The sequence below is a fragment of the Cryptomeria japonica genome, chromosome 9 (genome assembly GCF_030272615.1).
Source record: "Cryptomeria japonica chromosome 9, Sugi_1.0, whole genome shotgun sequence".
In the NCBI taxonomy this organism is placed as follows: Eukaryota; Viridiplantae; Streptophyta; class Pinopsida; order Cupressales; family Cupressaceae; genus Cryptomeria; species Cryptomeria japonica.
This window is the reverse complement of record NC_081413.1, coordinates 606,125,425-606,138,328: the sequence shown is the minus strand read 5'-3', so window position 1 is coordinate 606,138,328 and position 12,904 is coordinate 606,125,425.

Below are 12,904 nucleotides of genomic sequence, written 5' to 3'. Positions count from 1 at the left end.
ATTCTTCCTCCTAGTGCTAGGTGAAAGGGATTCTTGATGAAGGATGACTCACTTTTATCTCAATGAGGATGGGTGAATTTATTATAGATGTACATTACCAAGTGTGAAAGAGGTTATAGTCAAGGACTTACACCTCTTGTATAAGAGAGAACCCTTGAGCAAACAACAACAATTACACACAAGGAATGACATCAAGTAATAAAAACTCACACCATCCACAAAATAGGAAATAGTGGATCCTTAGAGAGAGAGAGAGAGAGAGAGGGAGAGAGAGAGAGAGAGAGAGAGAGAGAGAGAGATCATTTCCCCCCAAGTGTAGGGACAACGAGAAGAGCTTACACAATCTTCTAGAGAGAAATTAAACATAAGCAAACGCACAATGTGATGAATACTAAGAGAGGGGGGGGGATGAATTAGTATGCCAAAAATCTCTGTACTTAAACACTTTACTAGACTAGCAGTAAACTGGTAAAACAGTTTAGCAAACAAACTGGTTAGCACACATGCAAACCAAATAGCAAATAATACATTCACCCATAGAAGCACAAACACCATAACACAAGAGGTTTTGACGTGGAAACCCAAATGGGAAAAACCACGGTGAGATGAAATTCATAAGTAACTATCTGCAGAATAGGAACCAGACCAGTTAAGATCAGACCGGTTAAGGTCATACAATGTTCTTTACCAGAACAGATCTTGTTAGGAGATAAGTCTGATTAAAGACTACCTTGCTAGAGGATTTTAGATTCACAAATGTGAACCACCTTGTTAGAGGATTTACAAAAGGCTTTTTGGGCCTACCTGGTTAAGGGCTTCAGACTTGTTGAAGATGTGAGTAATCAACAAGTGAGTGATCTAGAAAATAGCACAGATTGCTTGGTTAGATGCTTGATAGCTCGTTCCTAATGCATTCCAACATTACTTCAGTCTTCAACACATTCACACTTACAAAAAATCATCAGCCACCTTAAACCCTAGCAACAACCTAAAACCCCAGACATGACATCCTTATAAAGGAATCTGATTTCATGTCGGTCCAATAGGATTACAATACAATTTCCTAGGTTCAATGCATCTAGACATATTTTGAAACATGACACAAAAAGCACTGTCAAAGTGTCGACACCGCAAAACAATCGGTGGATGGTAACTCATCACAAAATGCCGGTTTGACAAAATGAAGATTGGGAAATATGAGTTGTGCCGCTTCATTCCTTCGTACCACTTGAGATCCTCGAACCGCTTGGGGTCTTCATACCGCTTCAGATCGGTAAACACTTTCTGCAAAACACCGATAGTCTAAAGACTATAATACATCATACTGGTTGGAACAAATATCGGTTGAGATTTAACTCATACATACAAAAAGTGATCTCAAATCAAGTGTGTGTCCATCAATGACAATCACAACATCAATCATCAAAAGTGCCAACAATCTCCCCCTTTGGCATTGATGGCAACACTTAGGAAAATTTTGATATCTAAGTGTTTTACAACAAAAAATATGCCATAATCAAAATTACTCCCCCTAAGCATATACACTATCCCTTTTGTAGAAAATACAATGTATACTACTCCTTAATAGAAATAACATGAAAGTATACATCAAAACATTCAAAGTTTATACTTCTCCCCCTTTGCCAACAATGACAAAAACATTGCAGACTAACTCCTGTTTCATTAGTATAAAATAATAAGTGTTTATGACAGTAATGAGTAAAACTTGTCAAAAACTGATTTAAAGTCTTGAAAAAATTGCTTCATGGATAAGGACCATGAGTCAAGTAGGGAGGTAGCCACCTCTTTCTTTGTCTTCATCTGGGAGACCTGTTCTTCCATGGCATCTATCGTGCTCATCTCTTGAGTGACCATTAGGGCATCAAGATTTAGATAGCATTTCTGGAGAATTTGTAGTCTTGGTAGTAGGACCAGTTGAAGTTCCTACAAATTTCATGTCCAGTTGCTTATCTCTGCCTCTAGTCTTGCAGACTGCAGTTGAAACCGGTGAGCAGTTTGGCCATATGTGGAGAAGGAGTCATAGGGCATCTTGAAGGTGATAATAAATGACTGCATATCAGATTGCAGTTTGTCCTTTTGAGTGAGCACATCATCACAGAATAACTGAGGTTGGAAAATCTTGCTGAGTAGTAGATTTCCCTCATCCATTTCATGTCTAATGTCCTTCTGTGCCTTCTGAAGATCAGACCAGAGCTCTATTAATTTTCTCACCAAGGCAGTGTCCAGAGCCTTTTGATGTTCCTTCTTGGCATTTGCTCCCACAACCTCTTCCAGGCTTTGCACCTGGTCTTCTACAACTGTGCATAGGAGCTTCAATTGTGCAAGTGAGGAATCGGTATTGGGAAGGTTCGTACTAGGTATCAAACTGGTAAGAGTGTCCACCGCAGCTTGGATAACATCTTCCTCCTTTTTCCTCCTTAGAGCATCCAATCGCTCTTGAGCAAGCTTAATGCTCTGCAACAGCTCCAATTCATTTGTAGACTGGAGGTCAATAGGACTGGTAATGTCAGCTGGTTTAGCTTGACTACCAGTTGCCATTGGGGTCTCCACCCATGTGCTCTTTTCCGCTACTTCCTTGTCCTTAAATTTTTGCTTATCTTCTTGAGCCTTCCTCTGCTCCTCTACTTCTTTCTTTCTTTTCTCTTCTTCTTGTCCCTTCTCTTCATCTTTTCACTTCTTCTCTTCTTCATCCTTCTTCTTCTCCTCTTCCTTCTTCCTCTTCTCCTCTTCCTGTTTCTTCTCTTCCTCTTGTTTCTTATTTTCCTCTTCTCTTCTCTTCTTCTCCTCCTCTTCTCTCTTGTCCTCTTCCTCTTTCTTCTTTTCCTCTTCTTTTCTCTTATCCTCTTCAGCTTTCTTCTTTTCTTCTTCTGCCCGCTTCTACTATCATGTTCCTTTTGATGGTGTACCCTGAGTAACATTTTCACCATCTAAGGCATCAACATCAATGTGGTCCATTTGGTCTGTGACCGGTTCTTCTTCATTGTTATAGACCTCATCCGGTTTGCTAGTTTTCAGTTCTTGCTCAACTTTCCTGTTGGCTTCAGCCACTTGATGCATCTTAAGAGCTTCTTGAGCATGAGTATGTGTATCTTTTATCACTTCATGAACCTTTCCTTCCAGTAACATGAGTCTTCTTCTTCTCATGAAGAAAAGGCCTTTGTATTTATTCATAACTTTGAAAAGTTCAGAATTTGATACATCAGGAAAATGTTGAGCAAATATTTCCTCCCTCATTTCTTGTTCCTTTTCTATGGCAATGTGCCATTTATTGTCTAGAGAATTATACAAAGACTCTGGTGTCTCAGATCTAATTTCTGAAGGCGATCAGTCATTAACACACAAATACTTAATGATTTCCTGTTCAACTTCTTCCTTTTCTTCATCATTGAAGTCATCAAAACAATCAATTAAATCATTCAACACTTTTCTCCTAATATTATTTATAGTTCTTTGACAATGTGTCAAAGGTTTGTAAGAAGAAATATCAATATTTACTGGTGCAGATGATGCCGGTTCATTCTGTCTTTTTCTTCGTTTGCCTAGTCTTCTTAGGCAGTTCTTCTGACATAGTTTCTTCTGAGTCAGGTGTATTGCTTTTTGTCTACTTTTTGTCTTCCACTTCCTCTCAAAGACTTTTGCAGGTGCTGCTTCTGGTTTCTTCTTAGTTGGTGACCGCTTGGTCACTTTGGGACTGGCTGTAGTAATTGGTGCCAATGCTGAAGGCACTGCCTTTCCTTTCTTTTTTGAGGGTTCTGCAACCGGTGTAACCCTTTCCAAATAGGTGCCGGTTCTCTTTGCCTTAGGATCAAGGGGTGAGGCGATTAGGGTAGAAGCATACCCGTCCAACATATCATTCATTACCTCATAGCCCATAGGCTCTACTTCTTCCTACCTAGGCTCAACAACCTCCATTATGCATTCATCCACTTTGATGGTGAAGTAGATGTCTTCCTCATACTTTTTGACTAAATCACTGAATATTCTTATCCTTTGGCTCATCTTGCGTATGAACTCATCAAAGTATTTGTTCAGTGCTTCCGGATAGCCAGTTCCAACTGCTTGTAGGCTCTCCTTGATTTGTTTTGTCACCGGTTGATCGGCAGACCACTGAATGTCACCTACTCCTGGAAAGTAGCCTTGGAAGTAAAAGAACAACCCAACCAGTAGTTGTCTGAACTTGAATCTTAGTGCACTGTCCTATTTGATCAACTTAAGATTCAACATAAGTTGTCTTTGCATACAAGTGCACAAATCAAATGATACATCTTCCTTGATCATCCTGTAAGCGACATTTATCGCTGCAGTAGAGACAAAATTAATTCTGCTAGTAGAGAACGTTCGGTAACCTATAACCATGCAGGCATACTTGACCAAATCGTCCTTGATTGAGTTGATGGTCATTCCATGTGAGTCGCTCACTGAACCGGTGAGCTTGGACATTTCAGTCTTGCTGACCTTCCTTAGGGCTGGCACTTCCCCTGTGTTACAGAAACCGGTGACGACATGAATCGCTTCAGTTGTGATATCATGCATCCACTCTAGGTACATCTTATCACCGTGTACCCTGCTTAGAATAATGCGAATGTGATCATCCGAAAATTCTTCAAGAAAGTAAACTGCATTTTGAAGTTTCTTCTTTTCCAGAATGCTGAATTCCAGTTTAATCTTCTTATCCTTTCCACATAACAAGCTCATTTGGGAATGGATTACAAGAGACCCTAGGTCTTCAATTTTGCAGTCTATGTAGTCGAAAATGCCTTCTTCTACTATTACACCAACAGGTACTTGAGACAAGGCATTGTATTTCAACTTTCGTTGAATGAAGTCCATAGAATCAATAGTTGCACTAGAGCTATCATGAGATGCAGAAGCCATGATAAATGAAGAATTATGAAAAATACCTTCATTGATCAAAATTTAGGGCTTCATAGTTTGAACTTCTCCACACACTCCTTTGGTTGCAGGGATACCGCTTTGTGTTCTATACTCCTCCAACGGATGTTTGCCTCAGATTCTTCTTTTGGATTTTGATAAATTCTTTGAATCGCAATGTAAATTGCTTTTCTTCTCTTTGCACTTGAAAAACTTCTTCGCTCAAAAAATGATAAGTGAGAAATGATTTGAAAATTCCTTTTAAACAGGGTCTCCACCTACCATAATAAATGCTCCAATATTAGGGCGTAAACCCTAATTTGCCTTTTACCGTTTCTGGTCTTCTGTCGACTGACAGGTATCTCATATCGGTTAAGGTCTTTTACCGGTGTAAATCGGGGGTTTGAAGTATTTCGCTGTTTGCTCCCCCTAAGCTTTTCTGATGCTTAGTTTGCTGGTTCCGTGGGTTCCACACTAGGTGCAAAAACCGGTTCTTCTTGCAACACTCCTGGTTTCTTTTTCCAGGTTTTATTCATATCTGCTTGAACAGTTTCAATATCAATCTTTCCTTCCGGAGTGACCGATATGTTATCCTATATGTTCTTCCTTGTTCTGCAGAATCTGGCAATGTGACCCGGTTTGTTGCAATGATAGAAGACCATTCCAGGTGCTTTCCAAGGTCCATTATTCATGTTACCATTCTTCCTCCTGCATGTTGCAGCAGTGTGACCATGACAATGACAGATCAAATAGTTTTCTCTCCATTCGGTTGTCACTTGATAGCCACCGCTACTTGATTGATGATCAAAGGTATTAAACCGGTTGTGATTCCGGTTCACAAAAGGTTCTGAACCAACTCCTTGAGTCCTCTAAGGATATCTTCCAGTGTTGTTCACAACAGACCTGCATTCAGATGCTCTATGCCCAAACTTGTTACATGCATAACAATTACCATTGAACTTATTGGATCTAGGTACATTGTTTATAAAGTAAGGAAAATTATTGTAGGCTTTGCTCCTACATACATTAGCAGTATGTCCTTCTTTAAGATAGTTAAAGAAAACAAGTTTGAACTTTTGCTTACCTTTACCTTTGAATGTCGATTGCTTCTTCGATGCTTCAGCATTTGCACCAGAGGTCTCACCTTGCTCATGACCAGAGTAACCAAGTCCATCAATATTCTTGATAGGTTTGGCCGATTCAAGCTTTTTCTCTAGCTTAACAGTACTCTTGTTGAACTTAGCAAGTATTTCCTTTGACTCAGAGAGTTCTTTGGAAATAGCAGCATTTGTTTCCATCAAGTTTGCATTCTTGGAGATGGCTATGTTCAGTTATCCTTGCATGTCTTCCTTCTCCACTTTGCTCGCATGGAGTTGAGTGGTTAGGGAAGTGATTTCTTGCTTCAACTTGGAGATTTCATGATCTTTGTCTTTTACTAGATCTTCAGCTTTCCTCCGGCTCTCAAGCTCTTAGCACATTCGAATAGTCAGTCCTTCCAACTCCTTTCTTAGGTTGGATTTGGATTCATTCAACTTTTCTACTTCTTGAATCAGGGCTTCCATGTCCACTTCATCAGAAGAACTATTTTCAGATAGCTCCATCAATTTTTCAGCATGTTCTCTCCTTTTTGCCTGAGAGGCCTTATATTTGACCATAAGATCATCATAGGTTTTCTTAGACTGAGTGAGCCGATGAGTAAGTTCCCTCACAGTGGATTCCCCCATATCTCTTTCCAAGTGGTTAAACTTATAGAAAGGTTGGCTCTAATACCAATTGATGAATATTAAAAGCGGGGGGGGGGGGGGGGGGCTGAATTAGTATGCCAAAAATCTCTGTACTTAAACACTTTACTAGACTAGCAGTAAACCGGTAAAATAGTTTAGCAAACAAATCGGTTAACACACGTGCAAACCAAATGGCAAATAATGCATTCACCCACAGAAGCACAAACACCATAACACAAGAGGTTTTGACATGGAAACCCAAATGGGAAAAACCACGGTGAGATGAAACTCACAAGTAACTATCTGCAAAATAGGAATCAGACCAGTTAAGATCAGATAGGTTAAGGTCATACAATGTTCTTTACTAGAATAGATCCTATTAGGAATCTCAATCTCTGTTAGGAGATAAGTCCGATTAAAGACTACCTTTCTAGAGGATTTTAGATTCACAGATGTGAACCACCTTGTTAGAGGATTTACAAAAGGCTTTTTGGGCCTTCCCGGTTAAGGGCTTCAGACTTGTTGAAGATGTGAGTAATCAACAAGTGAGTGATCTAGCAAATAGCACAGATTGCTTGGTTAGATCCTTGATAGCTCGTTCCTAATGCATTCCAACATTACTTCAGTCTTCAACACATTCACACTTACAAAAACTCATCAACCACCTTAAACCCTAGCAACAACCTAAAACCCCAGACATGATGTCCTTATAAAGGAATATGATTTCATGTCAGTCCAATAGGATTACAATACAATTTCCTAGGTTCAATGCATCTAGACATATTCTGAAACATGACACAAAAAGCACCGTCAAAGTGTTGGCACCGCAAAACAATCGGTGGATGGTAACTCATCAAAAAATGCCAGTTGGTAACTCATCACAGAGTATTACCGGTTCAAACAAAATACTGGTTTAAGAAAAATACTGGTTGCCGGTTTGACAAAATGAAGACTGAGAAATATGAGTTGTGCCGCTGCGTTCCTTCGTACCACTTTAGATCCTCGAACCACTTGGGGTCTTCATACCGCTTCAGATCAGTAAACACTTTCTGCAAAACACCTATAGTCTAAAGACTATAATACATCATACTGGTTGGAACAAATACCAGTTGAGCTTTAACTCATACATACAAAAAGTGATCCCAAATCAAGTGTGTGTCCATCAATGACAATCACAACATCAATCATCAAAAGTGCCAACACAATGTAATTACATGAACACATTCAAGAAAAGACATTAGTATATGTAAAATACACGTCTCAAGAATTGGTAATCTTCTAAGATAAGATAAAAAGAGAATCACATATTCCCCAAGAGGCATTAGTCATAAGAACATACTATTGTAAGAAATGATAATCACATATAAAAAATGCAGCCCCTAAAGGAACCAATGACAAATGAAATAGAAAGAAATAGAAAGGAGCGAAATCCTTGCCCCCCAAGTGAGAAGAACAAGGATAAGCATTACACATCTTCTAATGGTGATTATTTTCAAGCGATATGCCTTCCTAATGGAACAGATCCTCTCAAGGAAGGGACATGTACTTTAAGAGAGATCATTCCATGCTAGGGCCCATATCATACTTGTGAATAACCAAAACCATAGAAGAGGTAAGTTTTCCAAGAGAATGAAGGCAAGAGAAGAAGTGGATTATTCATTAAAGATGCCCCTCTCCAAGCAAAGAGGAAAAATACCCCAAGGTATTTAAAATTGAAATAAATTCACCGCAAATGATAAAGAGCCCCCAATTAAGTTGGCTACTTATGTCATAGGGTGAAGAGCAACATGAAGAGAAAAGAAGTGCTAAGGCACTATGTTTTTGCCCAAGAAATACAACTAGATATATTGTAAGACAAATTTGTGCAAGATCATATTGCTTTTGAACAAATTTCTTAAATACATGATATTGTCCAAGAGAATGTGAATATGAATCATGAAAAATTCAATATTTGTCACCTTTCACTTGCTCAAGATTGTTGTTCTTCTTTGTAGGAGGAAAGGAAATGTTCCTATCATATTTCAATCTCCAATAGATTCTTGTAGCTACTCTTTCGGTATGATAAAAATGTTTTAATTCATCTTCTTGACATGGAGGAGAAAAATTGTTGGAAGAAGAAGGATCATTATCCACGATTCTAATTGGTCCATTGTCTATGCCCTCTTGAATAGATTTCTGAAAATCAGGGCAATCATCGACATTGTGAGCGTGGGTTTGATGAAATGAGAAAAAAAGACGTTTTGAAGAAGAAGCATTCTTGTGGGCTCTTATGATTTGTTGTCTTTGGAGATGATTTTGAAAGTTTTTGAGCCTAAGGAGTTCATCCATAGGGAGAGGAGTCTCGTTTCCTAGGACTTCTATAGTAGGTTGTGAGGGAGGGTTTATAGGGACATGAATTCCTTGTTCAAACCCCTAGAGTCCTTGTCCTCTAAAACCTTGTTTTGTTATTATATGAAAGCCATGACTATAAGAATGTTGCAAATGACTAGGTGGGGGAATATGATCATGAATTTCTTTGAAATCTGATGTGTAAGGGGGAATGAAAGGATTTGTATATGAAGAAGGAATATCACTTGAAGAGACATTCTCCCTTCTCTCATCATGCTTATCCTTTTTGGGAGATTGAGAATGAACATCTTCATCATCTAAATTCTCATTTTTACTTATTTGTATTTGAGGAGAAAGATCATGAATAAAATGCATAACATCATCCTCTCTACATATATTTTGATGTTGAATATAGGTCCTAGGAGAATGAGGAAGGTCTAAAGATGCAAGAATGTTAATATTTTGATTCCCCCCACCCCCCCTTTTTCAAGGGTATGTGTATGAGAAGACGATGGGCCCACGTTGCTTTCCAATGCTTGCTTTCTTTTAAAAAGATCATTGGTTGAAGCATTATCTCTCATCTCATTCACACAAGATACCCTAGGAGAGGTACAAGGATTAGGATCTCTAAGATTGTGATCTACAAAAGCCTTAATGTGATTAACATATGAAATGCATTTTGTTAATAACATCACCATAATACAACATAAATGATACATGAAAGCTTTCAGATCAAATAGAAAAGGAAACGACTTTGAAATCCTAACAACACAATATGACCAAGTGCTATGAATGAAAAGAAGCAACATGAAATGAAAGAATCCATTATCCAACACATGATTGTAATAAATATATGTTAAAAATAATGTAATCATATGTGAAATAGCAAATAAGTCCAATCCATTGATTCCCATTGAAAGTCTCTTAATCAAAATCTTAATTTGTTGAAAAAGAAGATATAAAATTAGGACCCTTTTATGAAAACTATTTTAAAAGTTGAGAGTGTTGAAATTTGAATTTTTTTTCGAGCTTAAGAGGTGTTAAAATTGATAAAGTATGCCAATTTCTTGGATTCAAGCAAAAAATACAGTTGATTCTGACTATAGAAATTTCAGGAAAAAAGCTAGGGATCGTGCCTAAGTTATGCATGGTTCGACCAACATTTTTCAAAATTTTCAGGGATGATAGAAATTATGATTTTATTGGAGAATCCAAAAAAACGGTTGATTTGGAGATGTCTAGATAGGTCAAATTAGCAGTCAAAGGTCAAAATAGGAGATTATTAAAAATTAAGGTTGTGCTATTTAACCACTTAATTTTCAAAATGAAAAGAGATTTGAATTGCAATTTTGAAACAGAAATCAGATCTGAAACAAGCAACTAAATGCTATACTTCACAAGCTTAATTTCATCAAAATGATAAATTAGGGGTTTTATGCAATTAACCTCTAAAATTCGCAAAAAGATAACACTTGGAAATGGAATTTTGAAATTCAAATTGCAATTATTTAGATCTAACAATAAGAAATCAGAATTAAGATGTAAAGCGTCGGGTTCTCCAAAATGTAAAGTAAAAAATTGGACCCTGGTGGTTCCCCACCTAGGAGAGAGAAAAGAAACCACTAGGATGCTTTTCATTTGATGCAAAAATGCACTTTATATTCAAAAGAGGGATTGAATCCACTGGATCCAAATCCAAGGGAAATAAGGATGTGAATGCTAAGTGGATTGCAAGTGTTGGAATGTAATTTTCCCTATTTTGTAAATAGATATGTTGATTATGTAGAAAAGGAATACACAATAGATGAAACAAGGAGCTACCAATTTGGGATTGCATTGTAACTTCGGATCTAAGATGTTTAGACTGATACAAATCTGCCCTGCAAATTTGGAGAAAATTTGTCAGGATCGTGTGTAAGTTATGCATGGTCCTTCGAAAAATTTGGAAGTCAAAAATGGTTTTTTCATCTCTGCAAATGAAGCCTAAATCTGCAATTATAGCCGCGCACCTGCAACCTACACATGAAAAAGAAGGGAAGAAGGGTTGTGGATAGGGTTTGCCTTAGTCAAACCCCAGTTGAGGAATCAACCTTGAAAGAAAGTAATTGCAAATGCTTGAATGTAAATAATGGAAATGTATACCTTGTAGATTTGCAATTTGTTGATGATGGTTGCTTTGCTTCTTGAATGTAATCACAAGTGTTGCATGAAATGGCATGTAACATGACAAAACCCTAACACACACACATGCTTGCAAATGAATGTTGTAATGTTTCTCCAATGGATGAGTGAAGAAGACACATGAAGGAGAAGAGGACTTGATGAATTCTTGAAGGCTTGAATACTGGAACGCTTGATGACGATAATAAAGACCTTCCGCTTGTTTACCCAATTTTCGCTTATCTTCACTTGTGAAAATGAGAGGACTAAATCCCCTTTTATACTTGCCTTGGAGGGTTTAATTTTCCTCTCACCAAATGCCGACATAGGGGAAATCAAATCCCAAATAGAAAATTAGGTCCAAGGTTCGGATGAACCCATTTTGGGGCCACACAAAGAGGGAGGACAAGGGCGCCACACCCCTGTCCAAGGGAGTCAAGGGTTCCACACCCCTATCCTAAAGGGACAGGGGCACCACACCCCTTTCCTTCCCTATTTTGGGGCTTGGATAGGGTCATAAGGTGGCACAAGGGCTGAAACAGGAGGAGATTTTGAAGAATAATACAGAGAGGGGTCCCAATTGAGTAGGGAGATGTAGTCGCTAGGGTGAGGGCCTAAAACACAATCAAAATTACAAGGGTCGCAATTTTATGACGCTACAAGTTGTATGTTGATGTCTTAAGGAAGATAGAAACAAGGATACCAACCTTCAACACCAATGAGATATCCTTTAAGCAACAATGTCATAAATCCAAGCCAAAGAGGCAATACTCTTATAAGAAAGGATAAGATAGTTGAAAAAGAAATATCTTGCACCAAGTGTAAAGGAGATCCTTGGAGGAGAAGAGATATTTGCTCAAAAGACATCTCCTCCAAGAGGATTTTCTTGAACAAATATAACATCTTCTACCAAAAGAAGGGAAAAGAACAAGAATGCATACCTTCCTCCTATTTCTAGGTAAAAGAGATTCTTGATGAAGGATGACACACTTATAAATCAATGTGAGGGGGTAAGTTTATGATAGATATACATTGCTAAGTGTAAAAGAGGTTGTAGCCAAATACTTAAACCACTTGCATAAGAGAGAATCCTTGAGAAAACAACAACTTCACACAAGGAATGACATCAAATCATGAAACAAACACCACTCAACAAAGGAAAAGTAGTTCCTTGGAGAGAGTAAGAGAGATAGAGATCATTGCCCCCCAAGTGTAAGGATAATGAGAATAATTACACAACATCCAAAGAGATATTGAACATAAGAAAATGTACAACATACACACACGAATGAATATTCGATGCGAGAAATGACATTAGTATATGTAAAATGCAACTCTAAAGAAGAGGTAATCTTCAAAGAGAGAGAGAAAGAAAGAGAGATCATAGATTCTCCTAAAGAGGAATTAGTCATAAAAGACACGTCGTTCCATGCAAGAAAGGATATCAACATTTGAAAAATGTAGGCCCCTATAGGGAATAGTGATATTTTAGATAGAAATAGATAGAAGGAAAAGCCATCCTTTCCGCCCAAGCAAGAAGGCAAGGATAGATTAGGGGGAATAATCATGCATTCCCTTAGGAGAGATTTATCATAAGAGATGTGCCATTTAAAGAAATTAATTGGTCCTAAAAAGGGACACACATGTACTCACATGAAGGATAATTCTATACAAGAAAGGACATCAAGTTAGGAAGAATGCAATCCATAATGGACATGGTGAAACTTGAAAGATAAGAGATAGGATGGAGGGGAATCATGTTGCTACCCCAAGGTGTTTGAAATTGAAAAATCACCAAC